Here is a 14,184-nt window from a genome sequence, read left to right on the forward strand (position 1 = left end):
GGCCTTGGTAGCCAGGGAGAACCAAGATAGAATAGGGCCTTTGGAATATGTTTTGTCTTTCTGCCTAGGGAAAGAGCAAGGACAACTACTGGGAAAACTAGCCATTAATACAACAGGTTACAAATACATATGTAAAGAATACAGAGAATATATATAAACGAAAAAAGGTAAAAACCAAAATAGCATCATTAAACAGACACAGATAGTTCAGCCTTGCAGGGCTGGCTGCCATCCATGCAGAGGGCCAAAGCATGGCCTCTTCTGAATTTGAATCAATCTTTCATGAGCACACTAACAGCCTAATGAACTGAGAATTAGGCTAAACCTTCTGTTATTATGGGTTGCTATGCTGCACTTGCACCTATAGGTGCAATATCCACTTAAATGTTTGTTTTCTTATTTTCTGTTTCTTAAGAAGACATTTTCTTGGTACCAGCATATGTCTGTCAACTCAAAGTTCCTTAATCAGTCTAAGGTTTCTGGGGAAAGGATGGACAAACGGCTCATCATATCTATTTGCAGAAGAAAAAACAAATTACTTTAATTGAACTTATTTTGCAGTGTAAATATAACTAAAAAACTGCCTGAGATTAAATTGCTGCAACACAACAACTATTCAGACTGAAGGCTTTCTCATCAATCCATTATCAACGTCGGTCTTTTATTGGAGCAATTCTAAGGAAGGTGCCTTCACACAAGCATGGCTCACACCTAGTCAGCCAGAAATTCATTATAACACCTCCTAATATGCCACAAAATCCTCAGGCCTAGATAGGATCAGTAACTTACATTAATATATTTTGATAAAAACCTTCATTAATAATGTTAATAATAATTCTGTGGACAACAACATCTCTGGAAATGTATTACAAATGTGGTAAGAATTTACCCTGTTCAGACATGCCATGAAAAAAACAGTTTTTCTTCCTTACCCGGCTGTTCATTATGTGATCTAAGTTCATCTGGACATTTCTGTCAATGTGAAAAGTTGTTAAAAGGTTTGTAAATGTGATGTGGTTAATTTTGGCACATAAAACTATCAGATAAAGCAAGATGTCATGGTTTTAAAGCAGTAACTAAAACATTACTAGAAAACTTACTTATTTCTTGCTGTGAGATATGGATTAGAACAAGAGCAAAACAGGTTTAAAACTTAAATGGAATAAAGAAAGTTTATTAACAAAACTACAAGAATAAGAACACCAGAATAAAACTTCCAGAAAACTCCTTTCTCCCCCAGTACCAACCATTCCTTTGTTCACATGACAACATAGAGACAAAAAACTTTGGAACTTTGGTGTTTAAAACAGTCCCAATTCCTGCTAGAGTCTTTTCATCAGTCTTTGTAGAGAAACAGAAGTCTTCTTCTGCTAATCTATGGAGTTTCTCACAAGAAAACTATTTCTGTTACAGATTTCTATTTCTCTGATGCCAGCTGCCCGGAAAAATCTGCCATCAGATTTTCTCCTCCCATTTCACATCACTCTGAGGTGTGTTATGGACCATGAGTCTAGGGATATCATTTTTAAGGATGAGTTATTCAAAAGCAAAAGTTCTCTTCATCTGTCTCTGTGAGCCTCCCTAGAAACAGAAGTTTTCTCTTTGCCTCTCAAGGCCCCAAATCTTCAACTATTACTTATCCCCCCTCTGTTCCAGCACCTCACTGTATCACAACTACTCCACGTTTTGCTCAAAATCCACACTTTGAACACTCCATTCCTCCCAATATACTCTGTCATGAATTAAAGGAGCTTTTTTCCAGAACACTATTGTCCATCTCCATAGCTTTAACAGAAAAATATTTCAGCTTAATTAAAGCATCTCCTTATTCTCTCTTCCCTATCTAAAACTTAACTCTTCACTGTCTTTGATGGTTTTATGATGTCTTCTTCATGTTATCTCTCTCTCTCTCTCTTTCCTTCTCTCTCTGGGAAAAAGGATTAATCTGCAAGTCTCATTTAGGCAGTAAAAGAATTAAAGTCTTGGAAAGCTGCAGATGTTCATGGTGTCAGGTTTCAGTCCAGCAGAACAAACTACAAACCATGCCAGGCCAGCCGGCTCCGTTTCTCCCCCCCCGCCCTCTGCGGCCTTGTCCGGCCTGGAGCTGGGGAGGAGGCCGAGACAGAGCCTTGTTATTTTGTCAGAAGCCGAAAACCAAAGAGAACAAGAGAACCCTGGCTTTATATCTTAAGGTGGTGTTCACAAGTTGATCTCATATTCAATGGTTAAAACCGCCACCAATTCTCAGAAATGACCAATAATTGGTCACAAGAAAAGACTCCCATCAGCCTCTTGCAGCTTCAACTTCCTCCCAGCTCCCAAAGCTATCTTAAAGGTAAAGTCACCCCAGGACACAAGAAATTTCATTCATTTTTCCTAAGACTTCTAAGAAGCATTTAACTTAACAAAAATGTAATCTGGTGAAAAAAAACATAAACAAAAACAAAAGCAAAGCAAAACAAAAAACCCAACCAAAATAAAAAACTTGAAACAAAACAAAACAAAAGCATACAAAAAAAAAATTTGAAGTTTAAAGATTTCGATATCCAAAGTTATTCCTTTTTAGAAGTTAATTTATTTATATCTTTATAAAGAAACATAAGAAACGGTGAGATAATAGGGATGCCAGACAAAATCTGGGGATTAAGTTATTTCCCTTTTCCGTCTTGCATGAATAAATATTAGCCATCTAGTACATTCCTGTCAGCGGATTGCACTGTCAGTTGTTAATAACAACATACCAATCAACATACAAAGTCAATGGGAGACAAGAATCACCCCACGACTAGATGGTGAGGGGGTGTGGGACCAGGTGGGTTAATCTGGGTTTGGAGCTTTGATAGACCTGAGTGCTGGGCAAGTTCAGATGACATATGAGATAATAAAAAAACATTAGAAGGAGAGCTTTGCATTTCTGCATTTTGCAAGAAGCCTTAATGACTCCCAGGGCATGAGAACATAACATGTATCTTGTTGAGAGAATACAAACTCAGTGTTAGCAACAAAATTGTTTGATTAGACTGTGGAGGTTGGTGAAGAGAGAGAAGGGGGATTAATATTCGTTTTGCATTTTCTGAATACCCTAAGGGAAATATAATTCAGTTACGTCTATGTATATTTTTGAGACACCTTCTCTGTATCTAAAGAAAAGGTCTGCATTCTCAGGCATTTAGGCAGAAATAGTGCTGATCCTCACTGTGCTTTCACCTAAATAAATAAATAAAAAAGACCACAGTACTGATTTCCTAAAGGAAACTGAGAACAGTCTGAATTAATTGTATGGTGAATAGCAGCTGCAAATGCAAAATAATGGGAAAATAGCACCCTGGACAAATAACTTACAGGCAATGAGTGCAGGAAATTGATTACACTGGCTGAAATGTGTTAAGGTAATACTGAGAAGTGGTATTTCTACTAGAAAACTTTATAAAGTGCTTCAGAAATTTATTGGTATGCGTTTGTATGTAGATAACTATCTTCAAATTGGCACTGAGTCCCTGCTATAGGAGTAGCTCATGCCTGTGTTATTTTCTTCTCATTGCAGTAAAACACCTTGATGGGCTTAGCACAAGAATAATGCTGAGCATACAGCAGAGTCCTCATAACATCACAGCCCTGTGGAAAAGGTGTCAAGCCACAGGGTTAAAAATCCCTGGATGCACATCCCCTGTAGATATGGCTGTGTAAACCAAAGCTGCAGCTGCCTTAGGTGCCCCTCCAGTGGCTAGTAGGGACACCTCCCTGGCCTTTCCAGGTAAGCCACATAGACTTGATGTCCTGCAAAGGATTTGGCTCTTTTTTGCTGGGGAAAAAAAAAAAATCTCTGAGGCAGCGAGACCTTCCTATGAAAAAGTGGTAAAAACCTGTTAATTATTTGAGAGAAAATCATGGAAATATGCTTAAGGAAAGGAGGAAGGTTAGATGCTGAGGAAAAGTGTTTTTTATTTAAAAGCATATACATGTATGTATATGTATGTATGCATATGTATGTATGTATGTATGTATGTATGTATGCATGCATGATAAAAATAAGATGATTGAGCTGAGAGGAGAATGAGACAATGGCAATTATGTATTTGTGCACAGAAGGCAAATGAGAGAAAGAAGGTGTATGTTCATATGTCTGCTTAGTATGTTTTTCCATGAATATTTTGAAAGGCAGAAAATGTAATGATCAAGACCCACTTTACAATTTTGGTTAGACAAATGTTATAAATAATGTGTTGGAAACTAGAATCAAGTCCTTTTCTGAATTTCTTTGCTATTTGACACAAATATTTGACATCAATATTTCACAAATTGTTTCATTTTTGCCACAATACTCTAAAGACAGGTATGAAGGCAGAGGGAACTGAGCAGCTTGCTTTGTTTACTCTGCAAGAACTTAATATATAGTCACTTCTTGGTGAACATGATGATCACAACTGATCATATGTTGATCTAAGGATGATGGCTCTGTACACTTAGCCAAGCTCTCCACCTTGACCAACACCTTAGTAGCTGCGGCAGCTTCTGGGATATCCTGGAGAACCCACTGAATGATGCTAACTACAAATAGACAAAAATGTCAGCTTCTTTTACATCGTTTGTTCAAGTTAATTCTCTGCAGATTACTCTCACATTCACAAGTAAATGGAAACAAACAAATTTCTGCTGTCTCAAGAAAATTGGGTTTGAGAGTGTTCTGAGACAATGAGTTCTGGTCCAGACTTATAGACAGGGAAGTCAGTTAGTGGAAACAAAAAAGGGCGCTATTTATCTGGGCTAAAGAAGAAATTTAATGATTCCCATGTCATACAACACTGATCCACAGACCTTTTCCGTGCACGCAGGGTATTTTTTCTCTCATATCAGCTCCAAAACTCCCCTCTTCCTCCGTTTCACCACTAGACGTGTGAAGTTTGTATTTCTAGGTCCTGTATTTATTCCTATTCTCATCTTCAGGCTTCTTCAACGTGGCATCCACCAGTGTCTCTCCCACCTAGGCCTTGTATAGCATAGATCTGCTGGGTTGCCACTGGTGTATCCTGAGGTGTTTCCCTCCTACTACATCTGTGAACAGGCTGATATTCCTGGATGGAACAGAAAAAATGTGAATTGTGTCTGGTTTCTGTCTTTGTCCAGTTACATTTCATTAACGGGAGAAGCAGAATCAGAAAGGTGCATTTGTAGCTTTTTTTTGGTTTTGCTGCCACTGCTGTCCCAGTTCATGGTATTTTGCTTTACAAACAGAACCAGTTATTTTTTTACTTACTAAAACCCTGTATAAATACTGCAGTTGCTAATCCTCATATTTATGAAAAAAAAAAGAATCCATTTAAATCTCAGAAGTTAAGCCTAGCCCTTCCTGATCTTTTGTGGCTTGTGGGAGGCACCATGGGGGATGCTTATCCCAATCCCACTTGTAGGCAGCTGGATGCATGGTCATTAAGTGTTTGGCCTCAACACCTTGCATTGCAAGGTTCTGCCTTGTACTAGTGTTCTGAAATGCTTCATGTTAGCTGGCCAGAAAGCTAACTCCATTTCTAACTGCTTTGCAGTTCCCTGGCGATAACACTTGCCTTGTTTTTGCCAGTCTTTCTTGTATTCCCACAGAATGAGAACAGCTTTATGGATAGCTGGGTCTTGATAAGACTAACACAGAGCAGACACAGTTTGTCCAAAAGAACCTGTGACATTTCCATGCCTTAACAGCAATTTGAATTACAGATTCAGACAAGGCAGACCATTGTCTCTGGTCTAGAGTTTTATTTGAAATGAAGAGTCAACCTTTTGAGTGAAGCATGCACAAAAATTTAGAAAGCAGAGTAAAACAAGAGTTTGATCAAGATGCAAATGAATTTATATATCAATTCCACATTTCATAGCCTAAATGTATGTTTGCCATGGCACATCAGGCCTCTGAACACATTGACAGGCTGCAATGACCAGCTCACTAAGCTGCTTCAAGTGTGTAGGAGGTGCATTTGCTCCGCTCTGGCCACTGCTGGCCCCTCAGCTTGTCCTGGGATCTCCTTCAAATGAGCAGTCCAGGAGGTGCAGCACATGTGCTGCAGACAGCAGGTAAGTCTGGCAATCATTTCACAAACAGAAATGTTGTTATTCCCACTTCTGTCAAATTTAAGAGAAAATTTGGTGTTTTGTTTTTTTTTCCTAATGTCTGTGAAATCCTCTTTCCCTTAAGGGAGAACAGGAGAGTAGCAGGAGAGCCAGAACAGATTTTTTGGCTCTTGTTATAGCCTCTTTCTCCCTGCAGGCAGCATAAAAATGGCTAAGAGCCTTCCACGTGGGTAGAGCATAAGCTGTCATTTTGATTTCTCTTGGATGGGAAGCTCAAAATGCTCAGCAAAACACAGAGCTTCCCTGCAGCTAATCCCTCCCACCACTCTCCACCATTGAATAAAGGCTGCTGACATGCTTCCTGATGATGACAGATTTCTGGCCAAAGGAGAGATTGATCCCAGCAACATGGATATCAGGAGAGCTAAGACAGGGGCCACCATGGAGCGAGTGGTGATCTTTTCAGGGTGGCAGAAGACAAGTAACTCCATCAGGGATGCTAAATCCTGCCACATCCACTATTATTTCAGGCTCTCCATATTCAGCAAAGGGCAGCAGCAGAACCATGCGAGGAGACACAGACTCCTTAGAAGACCACTTCAGAGGAAGACTCCTTGAAAGATGCCTTCATTGTTGTTTCTTCCTCTGGCAGCTTCAGCATGGCTGGCTGTCACATAGTGGTTACATGGGAAAGTCAGCAAGCCAGACCCAGTGAGCCAACACACTAAATCACAGCCTCATAGGAACCCAAGATTCTCCAGTCTTTCCTGGCTCAACACATAAAGGACCAAATACGTATCAGGTTCAGGCCCCCTGTCTGCTTCATGCAACTGCCAGGGAGGATGTCTCTCACAGTCACTCATTTTCTAACTCACAGGTGCACAGCAGGACCTTCTTTGAAAGATACACAATCCTCACCACTGGCAGATACTAACATTGTTAAAAAGACAGGTAGAAGAAGAGAATGAACCTCTTAGTCGGTGTGATATTGCTTCACACTGTAACAGTCTCATCCCATGTGCATTCACCATCCTCCAAAAAACAGGCTCCAGTATAAAGTACCAGGACACTTGTGTTCAGGTTTCTTTTGAAACAATAGGTTTCAAAACAAATTGGATGCTGCATTATATCTATCTTCCACTGAGGAAGAGGGGAAAACAATAAATTTAGAAATAAACCAAGAGTGACCCAGAGCACAAAAGAAAATTAAATCAGAGGGAGAGCAGGGAAGGCTCATAATAAAAGCATATCCCTTTGAAGTCACCTTCAGATACATACTTTTCCCTATAACTGCAGCCATTTTGCAGAGCTTTATAAAATAGCATCTCTGCAGAAGGGTTACTTAAAAGATAGATGTAATAGACTTTTCAGGACCAATGAAAACAAATCTCCTATAAACAAGAGTGGTTTTCCTGGCCAGGCAGGAGTTCTTTAATTCCTTTCTAATCTGCATGCATCACAGGGATGAGAGGGATCAAACTACAGCAGAGGTCTATGATGATGGTGTTGTCAGCCATCTTGGGAATTCTCTATCCAGTCAACAAACTAGTTAAACAACCAAAGATACTGCTTCTGATGTCCTGCAGTCCAGAACCAGGTGGCAACAAATGTCCTTTTTGAAGTGAGTAATGGAGCCACACTGAAAAAATGCTTCAGTCAAATTTTGTATTGTTGGTTTTGGGCAGCATTTCAGCAGCTTGCTGAAACAGGAGAAGGAGTGGGAGGGTGTGTGGTCTCTGTGGGCAGCTTGCTGTCTGTGGGAATGAAACAGAGCAGATGCAACCCTTGTATGCAGCTGATCACACTCTCTGGCATGCAGAGATATTTGAATTGCAGATTTGTGGCTCTTCCTAATTTCTTGGGCTTTGTTGTTTGTTCAGGTTTTTTTAATTGAAGCATCAATTTTAAGGAGCCTTTCATACTATTTGTTGTATAAACTATATAACAGTCATGAATGAGATGCAGTTATACTGGAGAAAAATGGGAATGCTTCCTCTGCTTCCAAACATCAGTGAAAACTACAGTTAGTTTAAGAGTAGCCTGTGCCAATTTCCTCACTCTAGAAGTTTGTGTATGAATGAATTTTACCTTGTTTCCAATGATTAAATGTCCCACCAGGACAGCAATGTCCTTGGCTGTCCATAAACTAAATGTCTTCAAGACCTCTAGGAGCAATGAGAGAATCTCAGAATACATAAAAGGGGATGTAATTAATTGTTTCTCAGTGTTCATGGACTTTGTCACAAAATAAATAGTCTTAATTGGCAATCAGCAGTTCCTCTCAGCTTGATATTTGGTCACCAGACATCAGTGCTGGCCACTCTCCTCAATACCATAATGGAGTCCTGACCCCTACAATGAGTGTACCAATAAGCCTTTAACCTTGGAAGCTGGGTCCAGTCTTGCATACCACCTGATCCCTGAAAGAAAACTCAGTCAGCCAGTATAAAATCCTGGATTTTCTTCCTTCACGGTTGAAAAGCTAAGACCGCTTCAAGTCCATTGAGTCCATTAGGGCTCCACAGGGCGGGCTGAGTAGGACACACTGCTTGGCAGGCTTGCAGGGACACTTGGAAGACCTTCTGCACCTCTTTTTGGGAGTGTGAAGAGAGTGACCCTGAGTGAGACAGCAGTCCTTGACATACTCGTGCCACATGTACACCTTTGGACATGGGAATGAACTTGTGAATGGAAGATACCCAAGATGAAAGGAATGTGGTAAGGCAATTCAGCATTTCATTTACTATTGTCTAGGATGTTTTGGCTGCAGGGGAGTCATCAGCCTTAATTTGCCCTGGGGATGAAGGCGGATTCTTTTGGTCAAAAGCCTGGGGTCAGAAAGGGCCCATGGGTTTGCTGTTGACAAAAAGCATTCCTGTCTGAAGGACACACTAAAAATACCCCAGATGAAAGAACTTCTGCAAGACTGACAATTTATTTAAAAACAAATAGAAAAGGGAAAGAAAAAACAAAACAAAACAAAAAAACAAGAAAAAAAAAAAAGAAAAAACACACCTACAGAGCATCCGTTATGGATCAAGTTGAATAACAGAAGCATCAAAACTAAACTCTAAATCTGACATAAATGTTCAAGACAACACCTATTACTGAAAATATGTTACTCTGCTAAACTGGGACACTGAAAGGAAATCTCTGTTGGAATTTCTGCATTCTGCAAGAACTCTTTCTAAAATCTAGTTCATTCCAACATCCTTTAATAAAAGATGAAGGGATCAGACAGAAAAACCATCACAACCTCTGTAATGTTATAACTAAATCCCTTTACCCTAAATAACAAGCTTTTTTTACTAAGCCTGGCTTTTTTGACTTCTGCTCCTGCAAGCTAGAATCTTGAGCTATTTTAAACCTTGTAAACAGAAGAAAGCATATTATTCTTATATTTCCCCTTTATTTAATGTCTCCAGACTATGTCTGGGATAGCACTTTACCTGGTTTCAGAAACACCGGTTTCAGACAGTTTAACCAGGCAATTACTGATTTTCCTGCAGTTGGCTGGCTGACAGTACTCACTGCAGGCAGAAAACAAACTGAGATGAACAGAGGGGTAGAAGAAAGAAAGATGGAAAGCAGTTAATTTTTCTAGGCATGTTTAATTGTTCCAGCTGCTCCTCTGAGTCTGCTTCTCTGCCACCTCCTTCCCTGTACCATTAATTGTCTGTGGCAAGCTAGAGATGAGAAGATGCAGAAATACACTGGACATTGTGTCCAATTTTCCACTGAGAAAAATTCTGGACCCAAATCTGAATGAATGGATCTGCTTCATTCCTTATAGTAGATAATAGGGTTGAAACCTCTTGCAGGGACAGCTGTAACAAATACCAGTCCTGACCAGGAATAGCAATATTGCAGAAGAACTGTATGTAGCTGCAATTACATCTCTCTTATATCTGTGTATCCAGCTAGTAAAGTTAATTTGCTAATGGATCATGAAAAGTATTGGTTCTTGCCTTTGTCAAAATGAGCACTCTGAGCTGACACCAGGTAGTAGTGTCATAACAAGCCAAGCTCAGTTATTTGCCTATGCAGAAGTTACCAGCCAAACACATCCATTCTACCTTGATGGGATGTGAGAGTTAATCCTGCCTTCCAGGGGTGAAAGTGGTAATGATGCCCAGAGTTTTCATACACACTGGTGATTTGAATTCTGGTTTCTGTGGTACACAGCTGGGACTGCATTTTATCACAAGCCTTTTATTGTACTTAAGTTACCTCTGACAACCTAAAACTGCTCCGAATTGCCCAGACATACATTTATTTACTAACAACAGAATTTCTATGCTCCTAAATATCCAAGACATAGACATAACCAATTAGTCTCATATAAAATATTTAGGTAAGACTTTACAAAAACATTTAAAATTAAAATAATAACACTGATAATAATAGTCTAATTAGTGAGTAAACATAATTTGTGAAAGATAGAAAATTCTTAAATTAAGTTCAGCAGCTAAACCTTAGCTATGTTCTAGCCTTGTATGTGTAATCTGCCTATCCTGTATGGTGTCCTGTGAGAAGACATAATGTAAGCCACGATGCTCCAGGCTTCTTGCCCTTCATATCCCAGGCTGAGTTGTCAAAGCTGTCAGGAAGTCTATGTAACATTATGATTTTATATTTGTGTGTGTGTGTGTGTGTGTGTGTGTGTGTGTGTGTGTAAAGAAATAACACAATGAGCACAGGAACTTTGAAAGAACAGTTCGGCTTTCGCACAACAGGCAGTGGTACCCTTGAAAACTAAATTGTTTGCTTCAGTAGTTTAATGACTGGATGTCTTTACCTTCCTGTGATGCTTGCCCCCACATGAAGTGAGAATGGCTGTCATATCCTGTCACATAAAAAAATTCACGGGCTTCATTAACACTAGAAAGCTTGTTAAGCCAAAGGGCTAAATATAAATTTAGAACAAATCACTCACACCTACACCCTCTCAGTGTCTTTCCCACCAGATGAATAGTCCCTTCCAGCAGAAGCTGCTTTTGAAGCTGACACAAATCTGACAGTCAGCAAAACACAATAGTGAAGCTGCTTGCTTTCTGTTGTGCCTTTGTTACAGAAAGAATTTCAGCCTTCCCTGCCCACCCCTGTTAAGGACTTCTTAATCTCTGAAGAGAAGAAAGAGGCGCATGACCCCGAAGAATCAATATGATGCATGGAAGGCTGTCCCCACCCACATCCATTGACTACGGAAATTATGCCAAATCAGCATCCACACTGCTCTACACAGAGCAAAATATAGGCAGGGAAAGGCTGAGGTGAGTTAAGCTCCAAGCTCTCCATTCCTGTCGCTTACAGTTAGTGCCAGCAATTTTCTGCAGCTTTTCTTTACTCTTTTGTAAAAAAGTCTTTCTAATTCCACAGGATCTCAGATTCTTCGGTGATGAAAAGATTTTTGGATTTAGAAAGTGTTACTTTTTTTTTTTAACTAACTTTTCTTTTCTTATTCAGAGCACTGGGAAGGTATTTGCTGGTATTGAGGAACTTGTGTCCTGATGCCTTAGCAGAATTTAGGCACAGCAGGAACCCCCAAACACCAAGGGAGCAAAGCCCATAAACAGTTGTACAGCATGGAAAACCCTCACTGAAAAGTAAAGAGAAGAGCTGTGAACATCTGGCATGACAGGCAGTGTTCTGAATACTCTGCATTTATAATGCATATATGCACAGTGGTGATTGCTTAACATCCTCCACTGCTTCCTGCCAAGTAAACACCCAAGAGCACTAGAGGGCTTTTGTTGGATCTTTCCAGGCTGGAGCACTGCTATAGGCAGCTTTTCATCCAGTAGCCCCACTGGTGGGGTCATTTTACTCTTCTGGTAAAAAGTACCTCTGGTGCCCACTTTGGGAATGGAGAAGAGCTGTAGAGGGGATGCAAAAACACATTCCCATTTCAAGGCTCTTATCCTGCTGCTAGAAAAAGAGAGAGAGGTGTTAACAGCTGTCTCAGTTCCCCAGCTCTGGATCCCTGGTGTGTTGTTGGGTGCTCTCAGCTCATACCCAGCAGCATCACAGGGGAGGACACTTTGCCATCCTCAGCTAGACCAAACAAATATGTGTTCAGGCTGGACATTAAACCCAGCTGCCTTTCAGCTGCCTCCTGTGACTGGCACACATTCTGCCTGTAAACAAAATTATGCAAATAAGTCTGAGATATAACACAATGATTTTATATATATGAAAACATAAAATACTAATATTAATTTAATTATAAAATTAATGGATCCAAATGGAGAGAGAAAGGAAGGAATCCACAAATGTTGTGGAATTTTATTTGAAATTTCAACTTTCATTGAAATTTCTCATGCACTTTGCCTTCAGCTGAACCTGTTTTGTACTATATATATATATGTATTTACCATTGGTTTTCAATTCTTGACTTCAGAGGCCTGTAAATAAATGTTCAATAACAATAATTTCTTTCATTGTTGTTCATGTTGCATGAAAACTAGTACACCATTAGCCTCTGTCTCCAATGTTCCACGATTGTATTAACACTCAAGACACTGAAAGGCAAAATCTAACACCCAGAACCTTAGTGGTGTGTATGTTCTCCACTTCCATTGATTTCTTTGAAAACAGTTCATTAATACCTGGGGAGATGGGTTCTTACTGTACCGTACTGAATCCAGACTAATTTATGTAAGACTAATTTTCAAGTGATTTGTGTAATTCCTTTTTTTAAGTTTTTGGTTTGTTTGGTTTTTTTTATAGTTATCATAGAGTTATATGATACAGCTCAGGTAGAGTCTGAATGAATGCAAGAGAATTACAAATCTGGTTCAAATTTCTCAAATGTGCCAAAGGGAACCTAGAAATGTAATTTGTGCAGGGTCTTCTATCAGCTTTCCACACAGTCCTACATATAAGAACCCCTATATTCAGTTCACAGTATTTCCGTTTTGTTATCATACTCTTTGTTGGACCTATTACAACTGAGTAATCCTAAAAAGCAGGTCAGTCAGAAGTCTATTTAAAAATAAATAGTATGGAAGTTACAAATAATATTTGTTGATGCTTATGAAGAAGTGTCAAACGTCCAAATAAAAAAGTGTTATTTCAATTTAAATTAAAATCAGAATCCATATGCAAGAAAACAAAACCGAGACTATGTTGGAAATTCTATCTTTATATCAGTCAAGAAATTTTGACAAACCCTTTGTCACAGTGTGATCCTTTCTGGTTTTAGTAAGAATCAAGGTTCCACTTTCACTGGACCTCAAATAATCAGAAACACATCTGGGGAATTTGCAGCATGGGAAAAAAAAATAAAGAAAGCCAACAGATTTTTTTTTTTTTGCTTCCTTGGAACAGATCTTTGACATGAAACCATATTTTTTGTATACTGTTGATTGCCAAATTCACCTGTAGAATTCCTTTGGGAATTGAATGAACTCTGGATCTGTCACCCTGCAGCACTGCCTCATTCTGCCACCTTCAGACAGATATTTACACGGAGACACGTGCTCATTGAAGGCTGTTAGATAGTATCTGGCTCATAGTAATCTACAGTCATTCAGGTGCTGCCAGATAACAGCATCAAAGCCATAGTGACAATAAAACTTTTAAACTGAAAAGTTACTTCCCCTCCAGAGCTAGTGATTATTTTTAGGAGACCTTGAGACTTGTGTCTTAATTTGAAGATATGCAGTGCCCAGGGATTTGGTAGTGAAAGGTATCAATCGTAAATCACAAGCCCAAACTGTTTGCAGGGCTACTGCCAGACTTGCATTGTGATCCAGTGAGTGTTTCACAACCAGGCAGATGCACACTGATGCTCCCAATGCACAAGCCAATGCTCAAAATGAAGGAGAGAAGCGACAGTGTTTAGTTTTCTTGCTGTGCAGGATGCTGCATCAGAGCAGGCAGTTGTTGCCTACAATCTACACAGCTGCGCCCCACATCTAAAAAGAGCAAAAACAAAGTAATCCAGCTTTTTTTCCTCTTGGTTAAAAGGGTCTGTGTGATTCAGAGAAAGGATGATACTGCCTCTGTGCCAGACTATCTTCTTTGTCATGGGATGCATGAAGATGCAGCTTCTCTGCAGGGAAAACTACGGATGGTAATGTATTATTGAAGAAAAGCATAGTGCTTTGGCTCAGATTTCGA

General features: G+C 39.6%; 1 long non-coding RNA gene across 1 annotated transcript; it reads left to right on the top strand.

Annotated features, from left to right (window-relative positions):
* The first annotated feature begins 2,076 nt into the window (after nt 1-2,076).
* LOC147648327 (uncharacterized) lies at nt 2,077-13,352 on the top strand. Its single transcript, XR_015280853.1, has 3 exons — nt 2,077-2,335; nt 3,545-3,754; nt 11,135-13,352. It is a non-coding gene; the product is annotated as an uncharacterized LOC147648327 (long non-coding RNA).
* Nucleotides 13,353-14,184: the final 832 nt, after the last annotated feature.

This window comes from Cyanistes caeruleus, chromosome Z (assembly GCF_971803275.1).
Source record: "Cyanistes caeruleus chromosome Z, bCyaCae1.hap1.1, whole genome shotgun sequence".
NCBI lineage: Eukaryota > Metazoa > Chordata > Aves > Passeriformes > Paridae > Cyanistes > Cyanistes caeruleus.